The following is a 12699-nucleotide window of genomic DNA, read 5'->3' as shown; positions in this document are numbered from 1 at the left end:
CACACCTTCACAGAACATTAAATGCACAGATTTAAGCTTTTATCAACCTTCATTGTGATCCAACTTTATCTGTATATATTTGAGAACCTAGCTGAATGCAATTAGACCACATTGTTTGTATGATATGTTGCACTTTCTGGATTCATGAATTAGCTTCTTCTGGGGATTCAGGGAGTCTGTGTCTGTATTTCTAACACTTTACCACTAGATGATAACACAGGTTTATATACCAAATGTTAAGAGTCTGTTCAGTTAAGTGTATTGAAGATATACTAGAGACCATAATTCTGTCATTCTTTAGAAAATTATCTCCAAACTACTGAAATATGTTTTAATATCACATATATATTTAATTTATATATAAAGATCATAAACAAAAAATATGATAGAATATAATCCCTGATCTCACAATGGCCCAACAGTGCATTTTTCCACTATTATTCTCAGTTGTCTGTCTTTTTGTTTTATTTGCTTTTCTTTTCTTGCTTTTATGAGATAGAATCTCAGGTTAAATTTATAGTCTTTTCAGAAACCACAAGTGTATTTTCTATAGTTAGCCAGTTTCCAAAACTAAGATTTGAGTTTCCTGGATACAGATGGAAGATATAGACATTGGTAGAGCTTATGTAGTAGAAATAACAGAAATCAGAAATCTGCCAATTCTTGCCTTAGTAAGCAAATGAATTTAGGAAGGTACAAATTCATTTTCTGTATATTGAGGACCATAATAAATTTTTCTTAGAAATGCTGTGGATATAGAAATGAGATAGTATATCAATTAGAAAGTACATAAAATCCTTTATTTGGAGTTGGTGACAGATAAATGCTAATTCTCTTTTTAACCCACTTTTCTTTTCCGTTTTCTTAAGGATATAAAAATATTGGTTTTATGGTTCTTTTTCCATCCAGCAATTAGAGCATAAGATGTTTCTTTCAAATTTTTTGTCAGTGTATTCTTCCCTATCTCCAAGGAGAATATAGAAAATATCCAAGCCTTCTTTTGATGTGAAACGTGCCACTTAAGTCTTTTTAATTATTTCACGTTTCTTTCATATCTTGAAATATATATTTATTTTAACAAGTTCTCTTTGGAGAAAATACCTTAAACATAAGAAATTAATCCAGTAGTGGTGATTTCAGGTAATTGACTACCTAAGGCTATAAACTTACAGAAAAACTGGATATTACTATGTCTTTTGCTGTTTTCTCAGACTGTCACAGCACTAGCAACTCAGGAGAGTACTCAGAAGGCCCTCTTTAAAGTGAGTAATGAAGGAGAAAGTTATCAACTATTCCTTACTGAGGTCAGTAAAGGGAAATATTTTAAAATATGAGTCATTCCACGCAGATAAATAGAGCCACATAATACTTTATGACATCAATTTTGCTTTATCAGAGTAGTTAAGCTCATACTGCATTTAAATCTATTTTGAGTAAAATCCCTCATTCTGAACTAGAAGGAGGCATTTCAACTGTAGCATTGAACTAGATTTTTAAAAATAAAACTAATTATATGTAATTTACCACGTTTCTTTATACTAACCTATATTATTTCTACTCATACTGATATTGGACATTATGTTTATCAGATCCCCCTCAATTATTCCTTATTTGAAAAATGTCATTTTAAATGAAAGACATAAAATAAACAATGGTTGTATCATTTTCCATCTCTAACAGCAGAGTACCAGTGTCCCGATTGTATCACATCCTCACAAACATTTTGGCATTGCCAATCTTTTTTTTTTTTTTTCCATCTTAACTATTCTAATGCATCCATAGTGATATTTCATTTTAGTTTTAATTTGCATTTCCCTCACGTTTAATGATGTTGGGCACTTTTTCATGTGTTCATTGGCCACTTATGCATATTCCTTTGTAAAGTGTTTGCTTAAATCTTTTGTCTATTTTTATTGTCATTCATAATTTTTATCGCAGAATTTCAAGAGTCTTGTTGCATTTTGATTTTGTGTATAAAGAGAAGCCAATGTGCATTTTACAAGGAATTTGTTGCTTATTTTGTGTATATATTTTCCTCAAAAAAAAGGTTTAAAGGCTTTGTTTGTGCAGCATTGTAGTCTCCTATCTCCTCTCTCATGAAACCTATGTCTTCTGCTAAAAATCATCTGCATCCATCTGCTTATCCTTGAACTTTCCTGGTCTGTCCTGAGGGGCATTGACGGGAAGGATGGCATTCCATCCTGATTTTCATTCATGTTCAACAGTTTCTTGGTTAAATTAGATCACAGCAGCCTTCCCCATATTAGCAATAACCAGTTTATTTGACGGAACTGCCCATGTCTTCCTTTCAAACACTCTTCTCTAGGAGGAGTTTACAATTCACATATTTTATACTTTGTTCTCATAGCTTACAAATAGATCAATAAATGTATGTTCCCCAAAACATTTTTATGAGAAAAGTTAAATATCATTGTAAATAAATAATTTTATATTCTTTGATGCAAATAATTACATTGTTATTTAATAATTGTAATTGGACAAGTTTTAAAATTGACTAGGCTTAAAATATGTGAATGGATTAAAATAAGGTCTACAGATTAGCACATGGTTCCATTTTTTGAGAAACTCCAACTAAATGTATTCTTTGCATTTCTTTCTCTAAGGTATAAGCAATGTTGCTAAAACATGGCCATTGGCTTTGAGACTGAGGGGGATAACCTTACAAAACTCCCAAATGCTTCTCCACACTGCCTTAATAATTTCCAGTCCTGCTTCTAATTCAGGTCAGGCTGGACAGATACTAAACCTGAGATGGAAGGTGGACAAACATTTTGTTTCTCCTCCTTTGTTCCTTTAACCATCTAAAGTATGAACCTCAGAATCACAGCAGTCTTCCAAAGTCCAAAGTACAACATAAAATCCCTTGTGACTATTCATGTAAAGCCTATTGAAACAGCACTTGTTACCTTAGAAATAGGATGGCCATTGTTGGGATGCAAGGAGGGATAACTTCTACTAATAGTGAATATGTGCAATGCAATGTATAAAATTTCAAGAAAAGAATGGTAATTCCTTGGTCACTATGATGGAGCAATTAGAGCCCAGACTGTAATAGTAGGTAGCTAGTCAGGCATGAGCAGGACAGGAGAGCACTTCCCCCTACTTCAACCAGGACTTTCAGATGACCATCAGAGATGGTCAGGCGATGGTTAAACAGTCTCTCTAAAATACTTGGTCACAGTCAGCACCAGGAAAAAGAACTCTCTCAATAACTAGAAAAAATCCCAAAACTGGTGATCAGCAGCTTCCCGGTAAGATCTCAGGAACTGAGTGAATGGGCTCAAACCTGCACATTAAGAGGCAGCGTGGCGGAGTTGAATTGCTATGTGACCTTCCAGGCAGATTTGACTGGTAAGGGAAGAATACCTCAAGTGAGCATGCGTACAACTCCAGAAAACACACTGTGCATGCGGCCCTTCCCGAGCTAGCAGGACACTGCACATGCGGACAGCCACCCCGAGGGAAGAATAAGACGAGAAGGGATGCGAGGCCCTGGAAGTATGCCAGTGTGTGAAACCCTAAGTCAAAGGTCAAACGGGGTACTGGATGCTCGCAAGTCACCGAGTTGGCCCTCTTCCAAGTGTACTTTACTTCCTTTCATTCCCTCTCTAAACTTGTTAATAAGTTTTCAACCTGGCTCTGAAACTTGCCTCGGTTTCTCCTGCTGCCTTAGGCCCTTCCTTTTCCAAGGAGATAAGAATTGAGGTTGCTGCAGACACATATGGATTCACCACCGGTAATAAGACCAGCGTGACAGAAGCCCACAATGGATACAGAACAACTGAAGGAGGATGTTAATTTCAGAGAGTATAACTAGAGTTCACACAACATGATTCAAATTAGCCAACTAAAGAAAGATTCTACAGGAATAAACACTTAAATCAAAGAGCCTAATGTGTCTGCTCAGGAATTAATTATTAAATGGTTACTAGGCAACAAGCATAAATACCTTTAAAGGAAAATCTCATTCAGTCCACTCCTAGCAGCACTATGACGTAACAATTCTCATTTATAGGTGAGGAAATTGAGACTTGAGGAACCTCTGTGACATGTCCAAAAGCTCGTGGCTCTTAGAAGTTGACAGACTTTTAGAATCGTTTTAAAATTAAATTGGTGGGAATGTAAAACAGTGCAGCCAATGTGGAAAACATTAAAAATAGAATTGCCATATGATCCAGCAATTATACTTTTAGGTATATACCCCCAAAATTGAAAGCAGGGTATAGAAGAGATATGGACACACCTGTGCTCATAGCAGTACCCACAAAAGCTAACAGGTGAAACAACCCGTGTATTCACTGATGGGTGCATGGATAAACAAAATGTACTGTATACAGACACGGAATATTATTCAGCCTTAAAAACAAAGGGATGCAGGAATGCATGCAGGAAACTGAGGACATTATGTTAATCGCATAAACGACGAATACTCTGTGATTCCACTTATATGAGGCCCCTGTAGTAGCCAAATACATAGCTAGAGAAGGTAGCATGATGATTGCTAGAGGCTGGAGTTGGGTAAAGTAGGGAGTTATTTAATGGGTACAGAGTGTCAGTTTCACAGGATAAGAAGAGCTTTGGAGAATAGATGCACAGCAGTGTAGATATGCTTAACACTACTGAACTATACACTTAAAGCCAATTGAGATGGTTAATTCTCTGTTATGTTTATTTTGCTACAATTTTAAAAAACTTGACACAAGTACCTGAGTCCGTATTAGGTGACCCATAAATGGTACCATTCTTCTTGTTGTCTACCAGTTTCTTTTTAGTATGGTTAATTTTATTCAGGTCCTAGAATCTGGTGGAATTGAGTGAAATAACTAACTTGAGTTTCTGAACCATCACTCATGAATGCTTCAATAAATTGTTATTGTTTATGAATCATGTCTGTGTCTGTTAAATCTTCACCTTTTTTACTATCACCTTTTACCTCCCTCAGCAATTACACACAAAATCAGTTTTCAGCTTAAACTGGCATATGGATAAAGTTCTGTAGAAATAAATTACAGATAGCAACTAGTGGCAAAAAAAGAGTTGGGACTAAAATTGAGGATAGTATTCGTAATGTAAAATATCTAGAAAACAAACTGGGTTGTATTTAACAGCTCAAGTAGCTGGACCAAATACAGATGTGGAACCAAACATGTTTGGTTGGCAGGTCTGGTGCTTTATAAATTTACAAATTAAGAGTGTTAATTTGCCTCCTGGCTAACACGGTGAAACCCCGTCTCTACTAAAAAACACAGAAAAAACTAGCCGGGCGAGGTGGCAGGCGCCTGTGGTCCCAGCTACTTGGGACGCTGAGGCAGGAGAATGGCATGAACCCAGGAGGTGGAGCTTGCAGTGAGCCGAGATCTGGCCACTGCACTCCAGCCTGGGTGACAGAGCGAGACTCCATCTCAAAAAAAAAAAAAAAAAAAAAAAAGTGTTAATTTGTTGGTGGAACTGGTAATTTCGAGGTTTATTCAGTAACTCCTCACCAATACCCCCAGCCCCAGGCTCTTTCTTGTTAGTATCACATATTTCTGTTACCTATCAAATTCCTGTGGACATTTGATTTTGCCACCTCTGATTTACAGGTTAACCCAAGAAAGTATATTAAAAACTACTAATTGTCTATAAATATAGATAATTCAAAATATCTAAACTTTATGCAAGTTTTTGCAGAACTTTGAAATTATTCAATGTTTAGATGTTTGAATCAGACTTTAACAACTCCTCCTGTGTTCTACCATACTATCTTCTGTGTGTTGTGTTTGTACAATCAATAAAGACACACACACACATACATACACATAAGTTTAACAGGAGTTTATTGAGGTACTTACATATATCAGGCTTAATGTTTATTGTATAAATATTAGTTCACCCATCTCTTTCATCCACAAAGATTGTGTTTTATTCAACCTTTTTTACTCCATTAGTCTGTTCTCATGCTACTATGAAGAAATAGCCAAGACTGGGTAATTTATAAAGAAAAAGGTTTTAATTGATTTACAGTTCCACATGGCTAGAGAGACCTCAGGAAAGTCAAAATCATGGTGGAGGGCATCTCTTCACAGGGCAGCAGGAGAGACAATGACTGCCAGCAGGGGAAATGCCAGACACTTATAAAACCATCAGATCGCATGAGAACTGGCTCATTGTCACAAGAACAGCATGGGGGAATCTGCCCGTATGATCCAATTACCTCCTACTGGGTCCCTCCCACAACACGTAGGTATTATGGGGATTACAATTCAAGATGACATTTTGGCATTTTTTCTAATACTTTTTAGCGAAAATGTTTTAAAATACATAAGCTAACATGTTTTTTTAATCACCAACTATTTCAGAATGTATGTCTAAAAATATAAGGATATTTCCTACATAGTGATGATATTATTATCTCACTTAAAAATAGAGTGATCCCAGGAGTCACAAAAAAGTCTTGATTTATTAATTTTTAAAAAATAATGTGAGCCTCTGATGGTTTTCTGTCTCCACAAAGCATCAGTAAAAGTTCGCTGGCCTCTCTGTCTTCAGGTCTCCCTTATCTTCAAGACTAGGCAGAGAAAACAGGGCAGAGGCATCTGCACGAAGAAGCTCAGCAGGATCAGGTTTACTCTGCCCAGTGACTTTCACTTCCCTAGCCCTTATCCTATGTGAGTTTTAAGTCTGAGAGATAGCAAAAGAATTTTTTAAACAATATTTTACGTAAATGAATTGGCTAACGCTTTCATTATCGCTCAATAGACTGAGACTCTTGTCCTTTAAAATACTCTTAGTATTAGTAAAACAGACTCCCTTGATACTGAGTTCCAAAAGATGTTCTTTAAATAAAAGGAGAATATTAAACCAGTTGATGTTTCATCTTGCCTTCTGCTACGGCCTATCTAAAGCTAGTAATTTTAGAACGTCAGAGCTGCTTCCGCCGCAGAAACAAAGTAGTGCCCGGCCCCTCTCAGTCTGTCTTCAATCCCTTTTATTCTTATATTTGAAATAATGCAGACTAAGAAAGAACCATTGGAGAACTGTATGTTGACTTCAGATTTTCAGAGGAAGAGATATTCTCATTTGAAATCACACATTTATAAAGAAAAAAGGGAAATAAGTCTGCTTTTCTTCTTGTAAGATTGATAGGAGCTAACCCTCAAATTCTGGTGGTAAACAAAACTAATTACAAATGGGTAAATTTCTCTTGATAGACATACTGTGTTATGTGGACATTTGTTAATTTATCTGTAACATATACCACATTAGTTGATTTATGGTTAATTGAACGAAGGTCAATTAATGAGTGGAAATGCAGAGTGTAATTAAGAAGTCTTTTCTTTACTCTGTTTCTCTTCAAGCTAGAGAACAGTTCTGAATGCTGATGAGACAGCATCTATTACAATGCCATCTATTTGAGTTAGGTAATTAACTCTGAATGAAGCACATAACAAAATATCTTTGATAGAGGCAGAAGTCTACATAAGACCAGGTAGCAATGAGAAGAACTGAGTGTCACAATTACGGTAAAAAGTATCATGGGCCCAGTTCTGTTTTGATCCAAATAATAAAAGTATTCTCTAAGAATGGAATGCTGTACATCTGACTAGTGTTAGTATATAGGAACCAGGAACCAAGCACCTTTTTTTTTTTTTTTTTTTTTTTTAGCCAATGAACTCATTTTTCATAGTGGTCATAAATAAATATTTTAAAGAAACAATTGGTTTTCTATGAATGCTTTGGCATAGATCTTACTTTTAAAGGCCAAATCTTCATATCCCCTGAGGATGAATACATACTGAGTTTTTGTAGTATGTTTTGCAAATTGCTGTTCTACTTTAAACTCTCTCCTGAAAATAATGCACACAAGAAATTTATGCCAGACACATTTTCTTTAACCCAGTAAGTTAACTACAATAAAGAATGTTCTCCCCACTCTGAATTTACATAAGTCGCTCATTTTGAATCACTTCTGATTGAACCTACAGCAGCTTCTCAAAAAACTGTATCAAAATCAATGAAGCACTTGTAAAAAATGTAAATGCACTGGGTCTTTCTCAAATCTACTAAGTCAGAATCTCCGAGACAGTGTATTAGTCTGTTCTCACATTACTATAAGGACATACCTGAGGCTGAGTAAAAATGAAAGATGTTTAATTGGCTTACAGTTCTGCAAGGCTCAGGAGGCCTCAGGAAACTTACAATTATGGCAGAAGAGGAAGCAAACATGTCCTTCTTCAAATGATGACAGGAAGGAGAAGGGCCAAGCAAAGGAGGGAAAAGCCCCTTATAAAACCATCAGATCTCATGAGAACTCACTCATTATCATGAAAGCATCATGGGGGAACCAACCCCATAATCTAATCAGCTTCCATGAGGTCTCTCCCCGAGTACATGAGGATTACAATTCTGATGACAATTCAAGATGAGGTTTGGGTGGGGACACAAAGCCAGACCATATCAGACAGGTCAAGGAAATCTGGGTTTTTAACAACCAGTAATTATTTTACTCATAAATATTTTTAAAACACTGACCTATGGGGGTTTAGAGGTATAGGAAATTCCTAAGCTATTTGAGTCATATGTTTACATATGGAAGAGGAAGCCTTTTCAGTGGCTTCCTCAAACAAGTCAGGTACTATTTTACCATTTACTATTCCCTCTGTCACTCAACAAATCATTCATCAGCTAGCTTCTGAGTGTCTACATTTTGTTTCTAGATGGTAAGGATAATACAGCCAACAAAAGAAAAGTCACTGCCCTCCTGGAGCGTTTATTACTGGTAAATATATATTTATATTTATCATATGTAAATATATATATATATTTATATATGTAAATATATATTTATATTTATATATGTAAATATATATTTATATTTATATATGTAAATATATATATATTTATATATTTACATATATAAATATATGGGGAAGAGTACTAAAATATTAAATGGAATGTTTAGAGTAAGACACATTTACCAGTAATCTTTCAATAGAGATCTGATGGATCACAGAGAAATAGCCATGTAGCTATCTGGAGAAACCCAGGAGGAAACAGAAAAAGTGATAGTCTAGATAAAAAAGAGAGTCCAGCAAGTTTAAGGCAAGAAAGCCAGAGCTGCTGGAGTGAGATGAACGAGGAGTGGTGGATGGTGGGGATGGATCACATAGGGCTTTCAAGATGATAATTGATAATAGCTTATCTCTGTGTCCTCACCCAAGTCTCACGTTAAATTGTGTTCCCAATGTTGGGGGAGGTACCTGGTGGGAGATGATTGCATCATGGAAGAGCAGATTTCCCTCATGCTCTTCTCATGATAGTGAGTTCTCATGAGATTTGATGGTTTAAATATATGTGGCATTTCCTTCCCCTCACCTCCTTCCACCGTGTGAAGAAGGGTCTTGCTTCCCCTTTGCCATCCACCATGATTGTAAGTTTCCTGAGTCCTGCCAATCATGCTTCCTGTTAAGTCTATGGAAATGTACTCAGTTAAACCTCGTTTTTTCCCATAAATTACCCACTCTCAGGTAGTTCTATATAGCAGTGTGAAAACAGAATAATACAATGATTTTTTTTTTTACTTTGAGTGAATTGGAAAGTTAATAACATATTTTGAGCAAGTTGCATATGACTATTGTGAAAGGAAATAATTTAGGAGGCTTTTGCTAAAATTTGGGCAAGAGATACTGGTGTTTGGGGCATGGGAAGTTGGGGGGAATGGTGAAGGGAAGGAGAAACATAGCCATCCTCTGAATACAAAAGGAATGAATGAAAGAGGAGAATAAAGGATGACCCTAAGATTTGTACCCTGAGCACCTGAAACAAAAATGTTGCTGTTAATTAAGGAAAATTGAAAAAGGAAAAGGTTAGGGTAAGTATATTCTCAGTATATTAAGTTTCAGATGCTATTCTCAGTATATTAAGTTTCAGATGCTATTAAACATTCAAGTGGGATTTCAAGTAGTCCTTTGATACATAAAGTTTAGTTAAAAAATGAATTTGGAATTATCAACATGTAGTTGCTATTTAAAATAATAAAATCAGTTGAGATAATTCAGGGAATGAGTGGAGATAGAACAAAGAAGAAGTTCAAGGATGGAACCCTGGATTTCTCCTATATTTAACATGTAGGGACATGAGAAAGTACCAGCAAGTGAGGCTGAGAAGGAGTGACAAGTGAGGTAGAAGGAAAGCTAGGCTGGTGGGATACCCTAAAAGACAAGAAGAACAAATATTTCAGGAAGAACAAAGTGGCAGATCATGTAAAATGCAACTACTAGGCCAAGACTGAAAACTGACTCTTGGGTTTGCTATACAAAGAATATTCAGGGCCGGGTGTGGTGGCTCACGCCTGTAATCCCAACAGTTTGGGAGGCTGACGCGGGCAGATCATGAGGTCAGGAGATCGAGGTCATCCTGGCTAACATGGTGAAATCCCCTCTCTACTAAAAATACAAAAAATTAGCTGGGCATGGTGGCACACACTTGTAGTCCCAGCTACTCAGGAGGCTGAGGCGGCAGAATGGCTTGAACCTGGGAGGTGGAGGTTTCAGTGAGCTGAGATAGTGTCACTGCACTCCAGCCTAGATGACAGAGTGAGACTCCATCTCAAAAAAAAAAAAAGAATATAAAGAATATTAAATGGGATGGGACAAAATCTTATTAGATTAGATTTAAGAGAAATGGGAGAAAAATAAATCAGAGACTGATCAAAAACAGCTTTTATCTTAAATAAGAAATGGGGCAAAATCTCAAATAAAGGAATAGAAATGGGGTTAAAAGATTTTTGTTTCATTTTGTTTTATTGCATTAAAAGAGAAATAAATATAAGTCTAAATTGGGATGGGAATGATCCACTACAAAGATAAAAGTGGCATGACTGAAGGAAATAGAGAAAATTGCCAAAGCAATTTACTGTGCAATTACTCAATAAATTGTGATATCATTTATTATGGAATTCTGAGGGTTGGCCTCAGCTTGTAGCATCCAAATGTGACAGGAGTAAAGGCAGAACATTGTGGCATAAAGACTGGTTGGTGGATAGATGTTGTGGAGGAGGTTTATAAGGGTTCTCTTCTGATTGATTCTGTTTTCTCAACGAAGAAGAAAATAAGGTGTGATGGTTCATATTATGTGTCAACTTGAGGACCTCAAGGTGCCAAGATATTTGCTTATACATGATTTCTGCCTGTGGTTGTAAGGGTGCTTCTGGATAGGATTAACATTTAAATTAGTAGATTGCATAAAGCCGCTTGCCTTTCTCAGTATCAGTGGGCTTATCCATCTGTTGAAGACTTGAATTGAATAAAAGGCTGAGAAAGAAATAATTCTCTCTCTCTGTCTCATGGTCTTCAAGTTGAGACATTAGTCTTCTCCTGCCCTTGGACTTGAACTTGAAATGGAACTTACACCATCGGTGGATGTTCTTGTTCTCAGGTCTTCAGACTAGGGATGGAGCTATACCATCAACTCTTCTGGGTCTCCAGCTCACTAACTACAGACCTTGCTCTTCTCAGCCTCTGTAAATATATAAGGCAATATACTTTTCTATTGGTTGTGTTTCTATGGAGAACTCATACTAATACACAAGGTCAGCAACCAAAAGGGGCAGTGGAGCATTGCTGGAAGCTTGACTAAGGAATCTCTAAAATGGTTAGCTAGCAGAGGAGGTGAGGGAATAGACTCCTGTGATTTTCTGTAAGTATTGAAGGTCAGTGACTATATATTTGAACTAAATCTATTCTTCATGATTTAGTCACACTTTGAATTTTTGATTTTTTAATGTTTGGTTTTGTTTTACTTTTCTCTACTATGTTCACCAGCATAAGGTCAGGAATGTAGTAGTATGGAGAGCTGGATTTAGTCAGGGCTATGACTTAGCCACACAAATACAAAAAAAGAGAAGGGAAAAAAACTGAGAGCATATTCAAAGGAATAATTATGATTGGTCATCTGACTAAAGATAGGAAGGAGAAAATAAGATGGAGATAGAGATAGTGAAGAGTTGCTAGTATAAAAATATTGAAGGTCCTGGTAGGGTAAAAGGAATATCTGAGTTGGAGTATAACATGTAAGAGGTTGATTTGAGAAAACTGGGTGTGTCATTTAGCTGTTTTGAGACTGAGATTCTGGAATACTTATAGTTATTAGTAACTATAACTACAATATCCTAAACTATCAGTTCTTTAACCGTTTACCCTATTACATTCTTTACCCTGTCTTAGCCACTCAGTCACGTGGTCATTTATTATTAAAAGAAATGACACATTATTATTCAAAGAAATGACCACGTGATTGAGAGGCTAAGGCAGGGTGAAGAACATTAGAGGGTAAAGGGTTAAGGAAGTGAAAGTTCAGGCTATCGAAAGGACTGTTTTATGAATCTGAATTCATTAAGAATTATGATGGGAGTAGCAATGGAATGGGTGGCAGTGGGCCAAAGATCTATAATTTTCAAAGAACAATGTAGGGGTGTGATGTGGTTGGTGAAGTAGATTATGTGTCAAAGTAGAGTGCAATTTAATACATGAAATTCAAAACCTGAGCCTGTAAAGGGTAGTCAAAGGGACACTTCTGCACCCCTTGTGCCCCATGGTACAAAAAGCACTGGAGAGAAATAGCTGCCATTTTGGGAGGATTACAGGGGAATCAGTATCCTCAGTGGGCGTAGATGGTTTTGCTAGAACATGAAGGATAAGA

At 36.5% G+C, this 12699-nt stretch overlaps 1 long non-coding RNA gene across 1 annotated transcript in view; it reads left to right on the top strand.

The window, feature by feature from the left end:
• Positions 1–12699, top strand: part of LOC103880841 — a 50751-nt gene that overhangs the window by 15739 nt on the left and 22313 nt on the right. The window contains exon 2 of the long non-coding RNA XR_004181996.1: positions 1212–1262. This is a non-coding gene — a long non-coding RNA (uncharacterized LOC103880841). The remainder of the gene's footprint in view (positions 1–1211; positions 1263–12699) is intronic.

The sequence above is a fragment of the Papio anubis genome, chromosome 2 (assembly GCF_008728515.1).
Source record: "Papio anubis isolate 15944 chromosome 2, Panubis1.0, whole genome shotgun sequence".
In the NCBI taxonomy this organism is placed as follows: Eukaryota; Metazoa; Chordata; class Mammalia; order Primates; family Cercopithecidae; genus Papio; species Papio anubis.
The sequence above is the reverse complement of the archived record's forward strand: the minus strand, read 5'-3'. Positions and strand labels throughout refer to the sequence as shown.